Below are 16,000 nucleotides of genomic sequence, written 5' to 3'. Positions count from 1 at the left end.
ATTATTTGAAAGATATATTAGTATGCATAAAAAGAAATCGTTAAAAAGAATTAATAATCTTATTCAAATGTAATATATTATGTATAATTTTTAAATTCTTTTCTTTTTTTTTCTTTTAGATAAAATAATCGAAAGAATAAAAAGAATAAGAAGAATAATAAGAAGAAGGAAAGAATATTTAATGTGTCGCTAAATTCTTAGTGAAAACTAGTCAAAAGAATATATATCTATTTGTGAAGTTAGGAAGATAATCCCCGCAGTGGTAACGGGAAGGAGGAAAGAGTAACGGGAAAGGATCGGGTCTTTCCTCTTGAGTGGAGCAGAAGCGCGAGATAAAAGGTAACGTTTCTCCTAATTTTTTGAAGGCCCGAAACTCAGTCGAAAGAAGAAAGGTTTAAAAGATAATGTTACTACCGGATCGCCATCGTTCTCGAATGACATAGCACGTGTACCATCATGCTTTTTTTTTCTTTTATAAAAAAGAACAGATATGAAGAAATAGAAAGAAAGAAAGAAAGAAAGATATAAGTATAAGAAATCATAAGATAGTTTCGGCGCAATGTGTTTGGTAGGTTTTAGTTGGTATACCCTCATAGTAACGTTCTTTTCGCAAGTTACTAGCTACTACCTGGCTGCTAGCAGCTACCAGTTAGCTGCTAGCTGTCTGGTTGTCCGACTGGTTGGTTGGTTGGATAGCTGGTAGTTGCTACTGGTGGTGGTGGTGGTGGTGGTGGTGGATGCTGGGTACTGGGCGCCGGCTCAATGTACCACGAGGAAATCGCTGACTTATGGCTTCGCCGGGGAGTCATACCTTTTTTCATAAACCCACAGAGTCAAACCCCCAACCACGCGACTCTTTTACATTGTACCCAGATTTCAGCGATTAATTTTCCCCCCATTGTGCCGGCGCGGCGCATCTCTGCCCGTTTCTCTGCACACCCCCTCATCTAAATCCTTCTTTCCTCCCCGCTCTTCCTCAATTCCACCACTACCACCACCATCATCCTCCACCATCCTCTTTCCCATTCCACCATCCTTCTCTCGATTCTCATCCTCGGTCACCAACGCCACTGTCATCTTCCCTCTTCAACGGTGTACCCGCCATCGCCGTTGCCGCCGTCGTCGTCCAACCACCCTCTCCTCCTCCTCCTCTTACCCTTCTCTACCGCTTCCTCACTTACTGCGCAGTTCGCATTGTCATTGGCAAACAAATCTCAATGGCAGTATTAAAAGTATCCGCTCTAATGGAACCTAGTATCCGGCCTACAAAAATTCCTCCTTCTCTTCTCCTCTTTCTCTCTCTCTCTCTATCTATCTCTTTCTATCTGTCTCTTTCTACATCCTCATCCTCATCCTCATCCTCATTCTCATCCTCTTTCTCATCCTTCTTCTCTATCCTCGTTTTCTCCTAGTCGTCATCTTCCTACTTTTACTCCTCATACATATTACATCACTCACACGCATATAAATCATATATCCATACTCTCATATTTATATATATATATGCGTACGTATGTATATTATACGTAAGTATAACACTACGTATGTCGAGATGAGTAAGTGAGTGCATGAGTGAGTGAGTAAGTGAGTGAGTGAGTGAAAGAAAGAAGAAGAAGAAAATAGATAGATAGAAGAAAAGAGATAGAGATAGAGATGCGGACGTAGCGAACGCGCGTGCGGATATTTCTCCTGCCAACTTCAGGATAATTACTGCCTTATAATTACGTGGTAATAAGCTTTTCTGCTTTGTGGCGCATAATGAACGCGATAAACGGCTCGGAAGATAAAATGTTACGAATCGTTGGCTTCTACCCCGAAATCTCACCGGTTTTCCCGCGAAACCCGATTGCTCGCTCCTCCTCCTCCTTCTCTGTGTTACCTGCAATTTTTGTCAACTACTATCCAAGTTGATGCTAAATGCTATTAGATTAAAAGGTAGAAAGGGACAGGTATTATAGGACGAAGTACCCTTTCGCCGGACTTCTCTTTCCATTTGTTCTAACACTTTTGGATCTTTTTTTTTTTATTTTCCTTACTCTTCCTTTTTCTCTTTATTTTGTTTTTTATAACGTTGATACAGGTTCCTCCTCCTTCTCTTCCTCTTTTTTTCTTTTTCTTTTTCTTTTTCTCTTTAATGATTTTTTTCTAGGCCAATCTGTTCTTTTTTTCTTTCTTTCTTTCTTCCTTTCTTTTTTTTCGAATATTTCAAGTGAGCGGCGTTAAATCCTTTAAAGTCAAAAGAAGAAAGACGAATGGTTGGGGTAGTGATGTTGATGGTGGTGGTGAGGAAGGGAAAGGAGAAGAGTTGAGGAGAAAAGGAAAAAAATAAATCTGGGGGGAGGGGCGGGGGAGAGAAAAAAATTAATCGTAAGTCCTGTGGTCGTAGAACTCCAAGTGCCATTGTTCCAAGCTTCATTGTTCCATCTTCGGTTAATTATTGGACATGATTGATATATTCAGTCTAGCACATATTAAATTCTAATAAGTCAATATTAAGTGAAAGAGAATTCATATTGAGTATGCATCGATATTTGATAGGAAGATATATGCTCAAATATATATATATCGTACGTGTACGTATCTGTAATATGGTCAATTGCAAATAGTAAATTAAGAAAATTAGTCCATTGCGTGTCGTGTTTCCATTAGATACGATGAAAAGCAGTACATGGGGTATTTATGTTCTTGTTTAAAAAAAATAAATAAAAGAAAAACAAAAGAAATAAGAAATAATAAGAGAAAAGAAATATAAAATATTAATAAAAAAAAAAATAACTTTTAACATCTCTTATACAAACGATAATGGAATATTCGTTAGGTTATCCAACAAGATTCAGCGTGGAAATTCAACAAACGATCGTAGTTGAGCTTCGAGTCAGCAGCTCTTTCTCTCTCTCTCTTTCTCTTTCTTGCTCTCTTTCTGAGAGAAGGAAGAAACTATGTAATGAAATTGCTATCTTAAATAAAAGTTGGAGAGAAGTTGCGCTTGATACAACACCGCCGTACCATGATCTCTCTTCTCTCACGGACTTTTCGAAGAAGTAGAAGAAGAAGAAGAAGAAGAAGAAGAAGAAGAAGAAGAAGAAGAAGAATAAGAATAAGAATAAGAAGTAGTAGAAGCAGAAGGAGAAGCCAAAAGTAGGAGAAGAAGAAGAAGAAGAAGAAGAAGATGAAGAAGAAGAAAAAGAAGAAGAAGAAGAGGAAGCTTTGGATTCCATTGAAATAACGATTAAAATATTATACAAAAAGGATAAAACTTTTACTGGTTACCTTACGATTTTCTCATTGTGGAAGAAATTGTGGATTAAATAAAAATCAACTCTTTTTGTAAAGACTAAATATTTTGCGTTTCTCTAGAAGCACGCATTTTTTCTTTCTTTCTATCTCTCTATCTCTCTCTCTTTCTCTTTCTTTCCTTACGAGTAAGTAGTATGATTTCTTGGATACTTTTCTCTTTTTCTTGGATCATTCCTCTTTTTTTATTTTTTCTTTCTTTCTTTTCCTTTATTTTTTACTCCTCTGAAATGATCCACGTGTGTGTGGGCTCGTGCGCACGAACGAGCGTGTGTGCATTTACCTTCTCGATCCACAGTTTTTTTTTCCCCTTTTTTTTTTTTTTAGTGAAATGTCACCGTGAAATATTTTCTCCGTTCGTTTACGTTCACGATAAAAGCGCGAAGAAAATGTCGACATCAGAAAACTTTCCCCTCTTTAAACCTCCCTTTCCCGTTCTTCCGTAAAGCGTACGAGTTCATTTTAAATATTAAATGCGTGAAAGTAGCTTAGACGTGCTTTACTGGTTTTAAATTGTTCGAATTACAAAATTTTGATCATATTATGCATAAATCTGTTACTGTTCGAAACGTAGACAAAATTACATATTATTTTTCTTCATAAATATATATATATATAAACATTTAATTATTTTTGAATTAGTTATCAATGAAATTTTGAACTGTAATTAGAATTTCGTACAACTCGAGGGAGCAATTAGCATTTTCGAAAGTAGGTCTCGAGTTCGAATAAAACTTCGTTCGAGAGGGGCGGCTAGTCCTGTTCTATAAATTATTGAAATGTTATTAAAACAATGTTCCGAAATTAACAGGTTTGTGTTTGAACTATTAGAATATCTAACACGTGTACTTAATATAGAGAGAAAGGTCCGAGATTTGAACAATGCCATCGATGGTTAAAGATACAAACGTCGGCCACCATTGGAATTGTGGTTTACTAAACAGCACAACTCAATTAGAAGGCCGATTAATCAATTGATGTGGGAAATCTCGTATCTTCTACGACGTAAATCGAACTTATCTAATATTACGGATTATCCTTGATAATGAATGAAAAATGAGAAATAGCTGTAGTATAAAAGTTTATTGAACATTTTATTATCCTTTATAGATAAGTAGGAGGTTGGAGGTTGGTAAGCAGATAGGTTGATTTGTTAAGTGGCTGGTTGACTGGTTGGTTGGTTAGAAGGTTGGTAAATAGATGAATAGGCATATCAAGAATTGGTATATAGTATTTATCTAGTTATTATTATTATATATACACCTTGTTAAAAAAAAAAACTTTTAAATAAGAAATATATAAGAAAATTCAATTTTGTAGAGATAAAAAATAGGAGTTGATAAAGTAAGTTTTTCTTGATACATTTTCTACTACAAGGATTGAAAGTTCCTATTGGAAATTTGAATTTAATCAATATATATATATATATATATATATTAAACTATATATATTTACTAGATTGTCTACACACATAAGAAATCCGATAATTTTTGTTGGGTATGTGCGTGTATGTGTGAGGAGAATATTTTATTATATGTATAAGGAAAGAATTTGGGTATTTAATAACGTAGAATATCGCATGTTCCGAGTTATTCAGGTTTAGAACTCATTGCGAGTGAATCATTAAATAACTTGGTATTCCAGTTAGCAGAATTCTCGAAAATTGCGAAGCTTTAGTTTGAATTGAAGTGCCATGGCACACCGATCTCTTGATTGAATTCTTAATTTTACTTACTCGTTACTAAGCACTTCCAATTTTCTTTCCCTTAAAAGATAGATAGATATTATTTTTGATAAAAATAGATGACACCTTATTTCTTTAATAATTCTTACATCTTCGAATAATATAATCTCTGGTTATTGGTCGATATCCTTAGTAAAAGTGTCAACATTTTGAAAATAAATATCTTTCTCTTTCCTTCTTTCTTTCTTTCTTTCTTTCTTTCTTTATCCTTCTTTCTCTCTCTCTCTCTCTTTCTTCGTAATTGATGATTTCGAAAGAGCTTGAATGGGGTCTTCCAGAAAAAGATCCGTTAAGATATGAATCTGGGACACGGAGATTTCATGGATCCGAATATTAGTGACGCTCAATTTAACTCATTGAAATCCGTAAGAAGCTGCTAGATGGTTGAAGCCATAACGCCGTAACAATTAATCTCTGAATAGAATGTCACCGAGCGCGCGGTGCCGTCGTTGCCGCCGCCGCGTCTGATTGCTATTAACTTTTCAAGTAAGTAGTTCTTATTCGTGAATTTGAATCGTTCAATTTTCAATGGAAAAATATGTATATATATATATAGATATACATAGATATGGAACATGTACAATAGGAAGAGATAATATAAGTAATCGATATAGATAGTTTATTCCTGTCGATTTTATTTAAATGTCACGTTTTAAAAGAATATACACTATTAGAACGAATACAAATGAAAATTGGTCCTATCAAAAAGTATTAAAATACTCGTCAATGAAAAAGACAGATAGAGAGAGATATAAGGATTAAAAAGAAAGAGAAAGGAATAAAATCAAAGTCAATCTTTTCTGTAATAAATGGAAGCCAATATAATCTATGTGAAAGTATGTGTTATATATATAACATAACATAACATAATATATATATATATATATATATTTCTTGAACGATATATCGACATTACATATCGCGACGATGGCATATTTACATACGATAGACGTTACGGAGAATAAATATTTGTAGAGTGATGGGTAGACAGAGGATCAAGAGGAAATCGAAGTGTATCTCTCTTTGACCATCAAATGGAAAATAGAAATAGAAGAGAGGAAGATGAAGAAGAAGGAGAAGAAGAAGAAAGTAAAGAGAGTAGAAGGTAATAGCAAAAGATAAGGAGAAAAACAGAAAGTGTGAAAGAGAGAGAGAGAGAGAGAGAGAGAGAGAGAGAGAGAGAAAGTGTGTATATGAGAGAAAGTAAGAGAGAAAGAGAGAGAAAGACAGGAATATGTGTATTAGAAAAAGAAAAAAATCTGTATATGTATAAGAGAATGAAAATATCTTGAGAAAGTTAGAGAGAGAAAGAGAGTGAAAATGTACACACATATGTGAGAAAAAGAGAAACTGTATGTGTGTATATGAGAAAGAGAGAGAGAGAGAGAGAGTGATGCTTTGGGTCAACGTTGGAAATCTCACTCGCATTTCTCACCTAACATCAATGAAGTTTGTATATGGAGCACATGGCGCGTGTGCATCTAGGTTGAGTTAGTGATGGGCGGGCTGTCGCCAGTATGTGCCAGCTGTTTCACTACTAGCCGCGCTTGCTCTCACCCACCTTTACACCACCCTCTTTCTCTCTGTCTCTTTCTCTCTTAGTAGTAGTAGTAGTAGTAGTAGTAGTAGTAGTACCCCTTTGCCACCCTTTTGTCGCCACCTCGCAGTCGCGAACAGAGCTTTAACAATCTTGTACGACGCCAGGGAAGAACCTTTCTTCGTTCGTCGCAGCTGTGACGCCGTTCGGCATATTATCAAAATATTATTTTGCCGAATTTTAAGTTTTCACCAGAGGAAAAGCCCTTTCTCCGTTTCCTACCAACCTTCCTACCAACCTTCCTACCAACCCAAACCTTCCTCTCTCTCTCTGTCTCTCCCTCTCTCTCTCTTTCTTTCTCTCTCTCTTTCTCTCACACACACATTCTTCTTTCCTTTCTTCCTTCCTTTCTTCCTTTCTTCCTACCTCTCGACCATTTTTACCTTTCGTATTTTCTATCCAACGCGAACACTTTCTGGTCCGTTCAAGAACCTGCTTTTGCTACTTTCTTAAGTGGTCCTGCACGTGAAATCAACTTAGATTTTTCTTTTTTATTTTTTCTTTTCTCTCTCTCTCTCTCTCTCTCTCTTGCTCCCTTTCTCTCTTTCTCTTTCTTTTTTAATATTATTATATGAGCGTTCGTGTCAATGTGAAAAGAGAAAAAAAGGAGAGAGAACGTTTTAGAATATGCGTTAGAAAATTTGAAAAATTTGTATCTATTTATAATATCAGAGATTATCAGATGACAGATAAAGCGTACATATATATACATAGATATATATTATATATTATATATTATATATATCCAGGTATTCTAAGCTTAAGACGATTAGACAGATCTGTAGATTGATAGGTGTGGCTTCGTAGGGCAGAAAATTCATAGCAAATTTTGCACAAATAGCAGAACCGATAAATCACCGACGTGCACCGCCTACTAACACGCTGAGCAGGCTCACAGTGCCGGCTCATTGGTTGGGCCCCATTCAAATGCAGCTACGTGCAATCGTGAGAAATAGGAAGTGATTATATTCTCTCTCCCTCTCTATCTCTATTTCTCTATCTCTCTATTTCACTCTTTCTATTTCTCTTTCTCTCGATTATCGTGAACGTCATAAGCACGAAGTATTTCATTTTTCGGTGGATATTAGCCGCTCGTTAAAACGCTCCTATGTTAATTGCGAATGCGTTCTCTATCGTATTGTGATTGGAACGCGCTTCGTTTATTATTACACCGTCAATTAAAATAGAAATATAAATGAATCTACAAATTTTATACTTATTTTATATAACAATTAAAATATATTATTTTTTTCTTTTTTTTTTAATATTATATATAATATGATACTTATACTACTTTAATAATTCATTATTACTATTATATATAGAGAAAATATTTATATATAATATAATATAGTGTACTATTATTATACAATATTATTAATAATTTATTATTATATTATATTATATTATATTATATTATATTATTATTATATATATATTATATTATTTATAAAATAAAAACTCTCTGCACACACACATAAAAATTTCATATGAAATAATTCGCGTATGGATATGGACAAATATCAATTGATTTTTATCAATGAGGATTAAATCCACTATAGTATAATATATTAAGTATATGTATAAAATATACTTTATGTATAAAATATCTCTGTCTTTCTTTCTTCTTTCTGTCTTCTTTCTTTCTCAGTCTTATATCGTGGACGATAGTAAAGTTATCGATATAGCTATACTGCATGAACTTTGGCGAACACTTAGTAACTTTATCGATGGGCAAGCTGTCGCTAGATCCACTTTTTATATACTTTCCCTCTCTTTCTTTTTCATTTTCTCTCTTTTTTTCTTTTCGACTAGATCATTTTGTAATTTGTAAGATAAGGAATATCTGTACACTACTTATAAACTATATCACTTATCTTTTTCAAGGATCTTTCAAGGATCAATTGACTATCGACAGATATGATTTTTCGTTTTAATTACTCTAATATTTAATCTACGAACATAGTGTAATAGTATAATATACTATATATAGTAAATAAGAGCCTAACCTAATATAATTCCCAATCCTTAAAAGCAATCATATTGATTAAGAGTACACCATCTTTGCCGAAACACGAGCCGTACGACGTTGTTCCTGATGCTTATTTATCCCCTAAATTGCACCGCACCAATTACTAATACGAGGATAATCGAGTAATTATTATAAAAGCCTAGACTACTTCTCGATCAATCACTATGTGCTGATAACATCCGATAACTACTTATTTATAGAGTCTCTATAGCACTCTAACACTTTGACAAGAAATTAGGATATTTAATATATAAATATTGTTCTTATAATATTTTTCATTAATTTTCATTTTTTCATACCATTTTTCTCTATATATTTATACACTTTTTTTTCTACTCAAAAATGACGAACAAAAATTAGAATATTATTAACGAATTATTAATTAATATCAATTTCATTGATTTTTTATTAATTTCTAGATACACGTGAGTATCATACATACGCGTTAATTTTATTGTTAATAATAAATTTTGATATAATAAAAATTCTACGTATATAATACACATATTAGTAAACATATTTATTAATACTTTCTCGTTACATTTACTTTTCCATTTTATTTTCTAGTTTATTTTGGAAAGGGTTTCCGAAGGTCAACTGGTCATCTCTCACCGCACTTCGTCTTCAAGGAGCTCTAGCATTCCTAGTAGGGTTGCTGAGAGAAAGCACCTAAGTCACTAGGACACCTAAGTGCTGAGGGAAAGCATCGAGTCGTTACACCTGGCGCGAAAGCACTATAAATCGTACAAAGGTGCTGTGATTGGTCCGGAAGTGCTCAACACTGACGTGATCGTGCTACAACTTCGAAAAAAGGTAAAACAAGTAAAAAAAGAAAGAAAAGGAAGATAAAAAGGCAAAGAGAGAGAGAGAGACAGAGAGAGAGAGAGAGAGAGAGAGAGAGATAGAAATAGAGATAGAACAATTCATGACGTTCTGATGATTTTTTTTTTTTACTTTTTCCTTCTTTTTGTTTTATTTTATTTTGTTTTATCGCTCGTTTTATCGAGGGCGTATTTACAAAATAAAAAGGAAAAAACAAAGATACAAAAAAAGAAAAGAATGTAGTACAACTCACATCGATTTCTTTTTTTAATATATATTTTTTTTTGGAAACCATAAAACATTTTTCTGGTTTTTCGATTCTTATGTTCTGTGTATATTTTTTTTCTGTATACACGCGTACGTGTGTGTATGTGCGCGTATTTGTTATATATAAAAATATATTTGGTCTTTCTGTCTCTCTGTTTGTCTCTTTCTTTCTCGCTCTTTCTCTGTGCGTACAAATATATAATATATATCTGTCTTTATCTATCTATCTAGTCGGCAAATATTTTGAGCGAACATTTACTTAGTCACTCGCATACAGATTGAAATTGACGGATCCAGTAACGAGTTTAAACGAACTCCCATTGGGTTTGAGAGTTACTAAATAGCATCTAATTGTAATGAATTTGATTTCTAGTTTTCTCACTACTGTACAACGTGAACTGATAAATATATATATATATATATATATATAGATCAATTTCCCCTATATATATAGGGGAAAATGGATGAAACAGAACTTGTAGTTTTCAACGACAAATACATACACCTAAATAGTATATATATATAGGTCATTCGGAAAATAATTTCCTTTTTTCAATGATTTTTTAATATTATTTATAATTCAAGACATTTTAAAGAATCGTGAATAATCAAATTGGATAAATTGAACTTTTGTTATTGTCTTTTGTTTTGTCATGCGATAATTGTCATATTTATTTTACCCTCATCTAGACATCTAGATAGTTTAACTGGGGATGACTGAAACGTGACGCATCTTTTAAATCGCAATTACCATAACAAAATTTCGAAAAACTAATTTAGACATTGTCGTTCCATTAAAAATATCCTCTTCATATACGGCACATCATTTTTATTCTCCATTGCACTGCGTTATTACCCTTACGATGATGATAAAAAAAAAGAAAAGAAAAAAAAAACAGAAAAGTAAAAAAACAATGTAAAATATGACGAAAATGCTGACTTTGATTTTTACATTTCTGATGCGACGGCAAAAAAATATGCTATTTGTAGGATCAAAAAGCAAGGTAGGTTTTAAATCACGTCTTAAGTGTCTGTTGGTAGAATGTGAAATGATTTTAAGGTTTTGAATAAGATTTTGGGTATCGATAAAAACGACTAAAGAAAAAAATGTCTATTCGAAAAACGAAATTACTTTCCGAGCAATCTAATATATATATATGTAATATATAATCATAATTTATAATGTAATATATAATCATATATATATATATATATATATATTGGATTCTTACATCGTCTCTAACATATTGTCATCCTATGCTCGTCGAAGGATGATCAGGTTCCGTGTGTTTCTGTGGCTAGGGGGTATTCTGAAAATGAAATATATCTCTTGGTGTGCATGAACATACACATATATTTTGTTCTACGCCAGACGCAGCGGTTGTTAGAGCGTAGAGAGTACTAGCCATTCTTGTATTAGCCTTATTATGTTCGACACGTACAAGGTTACCAACGAACCGTAGTATTTTACGTTGATATCAAGATTTTCCCTGAATACGTGAAATTATTCTTGGATTTTCCTCCTCTCTCTCTCTCTCTCTTTTTGTCTTTGTCTTTCTCTTTCTCTCTCTATCTCTATTTTTCTGTTGTTCATAGTTTGGAATAACTTCAATCAATATAATGTTTTTTTTTTTCACTAACAATCCAACTGAAAATTAGTTATTGTTAATAGTTCATCGTCATGGGCGAGGTGATCATGGAATTGATTAATTAATTGGTATTGAAATAATGAAAAAAAGAAATTTAATGTACGAATGTAGATGAACAATTGTGCGCATGATTAGTTCCAAATTTCTATTTGGTCGTGATCAAAGTTTGAGATCTTAGAATATCAAGATTTGAGAACAAGTTCGCAACAACTGGTCTAAAGGGTTAACTAAATTAGATTTTTTTAAATATTGTTTCCTAATAGAAATTGGTTGCCTTAATAGTATTTAGAATTTGATAGGGTAGGTATAGAGGAGTATGTTGACGCATAAGGTTTTCCCGTTTCTCTTGTAAGTGGTATAGCTATGATTAATAGAACTAAATGAAGTCTTTGATGCGGTGCGGTTCGATGTCCAAGCTTTAAGGAGAAATGATATTTATTAAAGGTAGACACTTTGTGTGTATATGTATGTGTATGTGTATCGAAAAGAGAATTCTCTCTCTTACTCTCTCTCTTTTTTTCAAGAGGTAATTCTGGTTGCTTTGTTCTTGTTAAGTTCGCGAAAACCCGCATAAATATCTGTAACGAGAGAACGCTTTCGTTAAAGGGTAAAGATTTTCCTTGATGATGATGATGGCTTAATTAACGAAATTCACGATTCCCGAAGGTCGTAAAAAGAAGAAGAAAAATAAAATAAAAGGAAGATAAAAAGGGGTATATGATAATTCATGAAAGAACATATTTATAATTCAGTACGTTAGGTAAATAAATATATCTTAAGAGATCGTGAGAGAGATTAGTTATGAAAAGATCATCTTTTCGGTGGAGGATGATCTCTCAGATTGTGTTGATGAAAATCGTCGAGATATATCTTATAATGAAATAATTCATCGCTAATAATACGCATATCCGTTTAATGGTAATAGTTGTAAATAATGATGATAGTAATAATCGTAATAGTAATAGTAGTAGTAGTAGTAGTTACACCTATACAGATTATTTTCTTCGTTTGTACTTGCTCTTACACCGGTGCAAATTACCGGAGCTTTTTATCCTTTGAGGAAGCAGCAGCAGCAGAAGCAGAAGCAGAAGCAGCAGTAACAGCAACGACAGCATCTCGCGTTCTGGTGGTGTCCTGCCGCCTTTGCGATTAAATCAGGCCTGATCTCTTCTACTTTCTCTCTTTCTCTTGATTTTTTTTCCTTTCTCTCTCCTTTTTATTTCTTTCTTTACTTATCTATCTATCTTTCTTTTTCTCATTCGTTCGTTCGTTCATTCGTTCGTAGGTTTTTCTTCTTTCTTTCTCTCACTTGGTTCTTTTGCTTCTTCTCTCCCGCCTCTCTTTTCGATTTGCTTTCTAATTCTTTCTTTCTCTTTCTCCTCTATCTAACTATCTATCTATCTACCTTTCTTTCTATCTTTCTTTCTTTCTCCATTCAGTCTGTTTCGACGAGCGTGCGCGTTTCGTCCTGTGCAGTTTTATCCATGAAGAGAGTAGGATGATGAGAAGGATGAGGTGGAAGAGGAGGAGGAGGAGGTACGGGAAAAGGGTGAAAAAGGAATGGGCGAAAGAAAGAGGAAAAGGACTAGGAGGAGGACGAGGATGCGGAAGAAGGAGGAGGAGGAGGATAGGGAATTCTGTTGGAAGAGTAGGAACAGGAGGAGCACAGGAGGCGGAGGTGGAGCTGGAGGTGGTGGATGTAGAAGAGAAGGAGGAGGAGGAGGAGTACAGTAGTAGGAGAGAGGACCATCAGGATCCCGATCAGTTTACCGGCATCTCTCAGTCTGTACGGTCACGTCCGGTACGCGTGCCACGTTCCTCCAATCACGTGTGTTCGTTTACCATGAGCAACAATACATTTTTACCTTCGACAATTTGATTGATGTGATTAATACTCGTCAATAATAATCGTCATTATTGTTTTTATTTTTTTCTTCTTATTATTCTTTTTGTTATCATCGAAGAAAACGTCATCGTTGTTTCACAAGGAAGGGGCCAACCACGACATGTTCAAATTATTTACGTGGGAAAATATACGAGGTTTGTTTCCAATCCATTATTATATTTTCTTAATTTTTATTTTTTATTTTTTTATTCGATGTTTTGTTTTGCTTTGTTTTGTTTTGTTTTTGTTTTTTACCTTTATCTTTACCTTCGTTTACTCATTTGTTTAGTTTCTCCTCTCTCCTCTCGCGAGTGTTGACATTTCTCTTGTTGAATTTAACCCTCCTCGTTACTTCGAATTTTATGCTAGAAATTTTTTTTCCCTTAACTTTCTCTTTTTCTTTCTTTTATTCTCATTCTTGTTTTTTATGTTTTTATGTTTTTCTTTTTGTTCATTCTCTTTTTTCTTTTAATTTTTTATATTTTATTTTTCTTCGTGTTCTCTCTTTCTCTCTCTCTCTCTCTCTTTCGTTCGGTACCCCTTGCGTTATGAAAAATTATAATTACGATCGTTATGATGGGCGAACCGGTGAAAGCAGAGGGGGGGGGGCTGGTGGTTGTAAAGGGGCTGGATAGAAAAAGAAGGGAGAAGAACGGGCAAGAGAATTTTTACAATTCTAGAGAAAAATTGAGAGGGAGATCAAGAGAGAGAGAGAGAGAGAAAGAGAGAGAGGCAGATAGAGAGAGAAAAAGAGAGAGAGAGAGAGATTCGTACTTTGCATTTTCTATGCGATCGTGAATAGCATGGGAGAAGGAAGAATTCCAATGCTTTATACTTTTCAGGATTATATCGTGCGTTTTATTATACAGAAAATCAGACTTATCTTTGAGTAAGAGCAGTACAGTTAGATATTTCTTCTTCATTTTTTTATTTTTACTTCTCTCTCTCTCTCTCTCTCTCTCTCTCTCTCTCTTTCTATCATTCTCCACATTCTTCCTGTTACAACAGGATACATGAGAGTATATATCGTTAATGAAAATTTTTTTTTTACTTCAACTTTTCTACTCTTTCTTTTTTTTCTGCTTTTGAGAAGAAGAAAGAAAAAAAGGAGGAGGAGGAGGAGGAGGAAGAAAAGTAGAAAAAGTAGTATACATTTGCAATTGTGTATCATTAAAAATATACGATACGAGAAAGTAACTTTATCATTGATATCGACGTACATATTAGTTTTTCAAGTAGCCATGAAGAGAAATAAAATAAATAAAAAGAAACACACATACACACATATATACGAGCACTTGCGTCTTGTAACAAGATAAGAAATAAAAGGAAGTTAGAAAAAAAGAAATAGTAAAAAAGAATGGAAGGAAAGATTTGAAAAAAATAAAATAAAAAGAAAAAGAAAAAGAAAAAGAAAAAGAAAAAGAAAAAGAAGAATAATACAAGAAAAAGATATATGATATTATACGTTAACGGAAGAGGAGGAAGAGGGTTTAATGGGGGGGTGACTGGGGTTGGAAGTAAGAGGGTAGTAAAGGGTGGGTTGGGGGATTTTCTGGTACGTCGTACATACAAGCGAAGCGCTCATAATATTCGTAAGAATATTAAATTTCGTTTTTGTGTTGCCAGGAATAAAAGTTCTCTCTCTCTCTCTTTCTTTCTTTCTCTCTTTTTCGTTAAAGAGAGGCAATATTAATTGATGGAGATAGAATTAATAATCGGGAGGATTGAGAGAGAGAGAGAGAGAGAGAGAGAGAGAGAGAGAGAGAGAGAGAAATAGGAAAACAACTTTGAAAAGTTTCTTTCAAATCGAGAAACGATAGATGCAACGCTGCAATAATTACGAAAGACTATATTCCCTTCTCTCTCTCTTTCTCTCTCACTTTCCGTATGTACGTTTCTTTCTCTTTCTCTCTTTCGCGACTACTTGTAAGATTCAAGGGGCGAAGTAACATCGTTTTTTTCCTCTTTCCTTTTTTTTTGTTTGTTTTTACCCCCGTCTTTCTTTCCCTCGTTTCCCTTTTTTTTACTCCTTTCTTTCTATTCTTGTTTTTTTTTTTTTTTTTTTTTTTTTTTTTAACAAGATACCTATTGCGCTTTTCATCAGGTGCAGGACGATATTAAAGTTTCGAAAAAAAAAATAACAAATAAGGGTGGTCTTACGGTTAAGTTTGAATCGTCGAAAGAAAATAATTTCGAAATTTTCAAGACTCCACCCAACCCCTCTTCTCCCCTCCCCCCATTTCGTATTTTATTGTATAAACCATTCTTCTTCTTCTTCTTTTGTTTTCTTTTTTTTAGGGGCGGCGAACAGAGAGGCGGTTTAATAAGCGTACATGCGTAAACGTGGGGAGAGGGTGGGAGAATATTATCAAAATGGTAAAGTTGGAGTACTTTAAAAAGAAAGATAATTTGATAAATATATAACCACATTCCGAAATTAGTATTGGTAAAAATTGGTAAAAATTAAATCTCTACGTGTATAAAAAGGGGAAAAATGTTACATATAAAATTCATCCTATATATCTGGATCTTTTTTTACCTATATATATATATGAGTAGTTTTTCATTCATTCATTTCGAACGAAATGGTCAAAGACGATGGACCACCGGTGAGAGTTCATAAATTCGGTTATTAGTTGGAATAAAAAAGGAAAAAAGAAATATAAAGTGATGGACAGAGAGAAAAAGAGAGAAGGAGTGTGTGTGT

Source organism: Polistes dominula, unplaced genomic scaffold (genome assembly GCF_049000335.1).
Source record: "Polistes dominula isolate Pdom_NZ unplaced genomic scaffold, Pdom_raw_medaka contig_73, whole genome shotgun sequence".
NCBI classification, from domain to species: Eukaryota; Metazoa; Arthropoda; class Insecta; order Hymenoptera; family Vespidae; genus Polistes; species Polistes dominula.
This window is presented reverse-complemented; position numbering follows the sequence as displayed.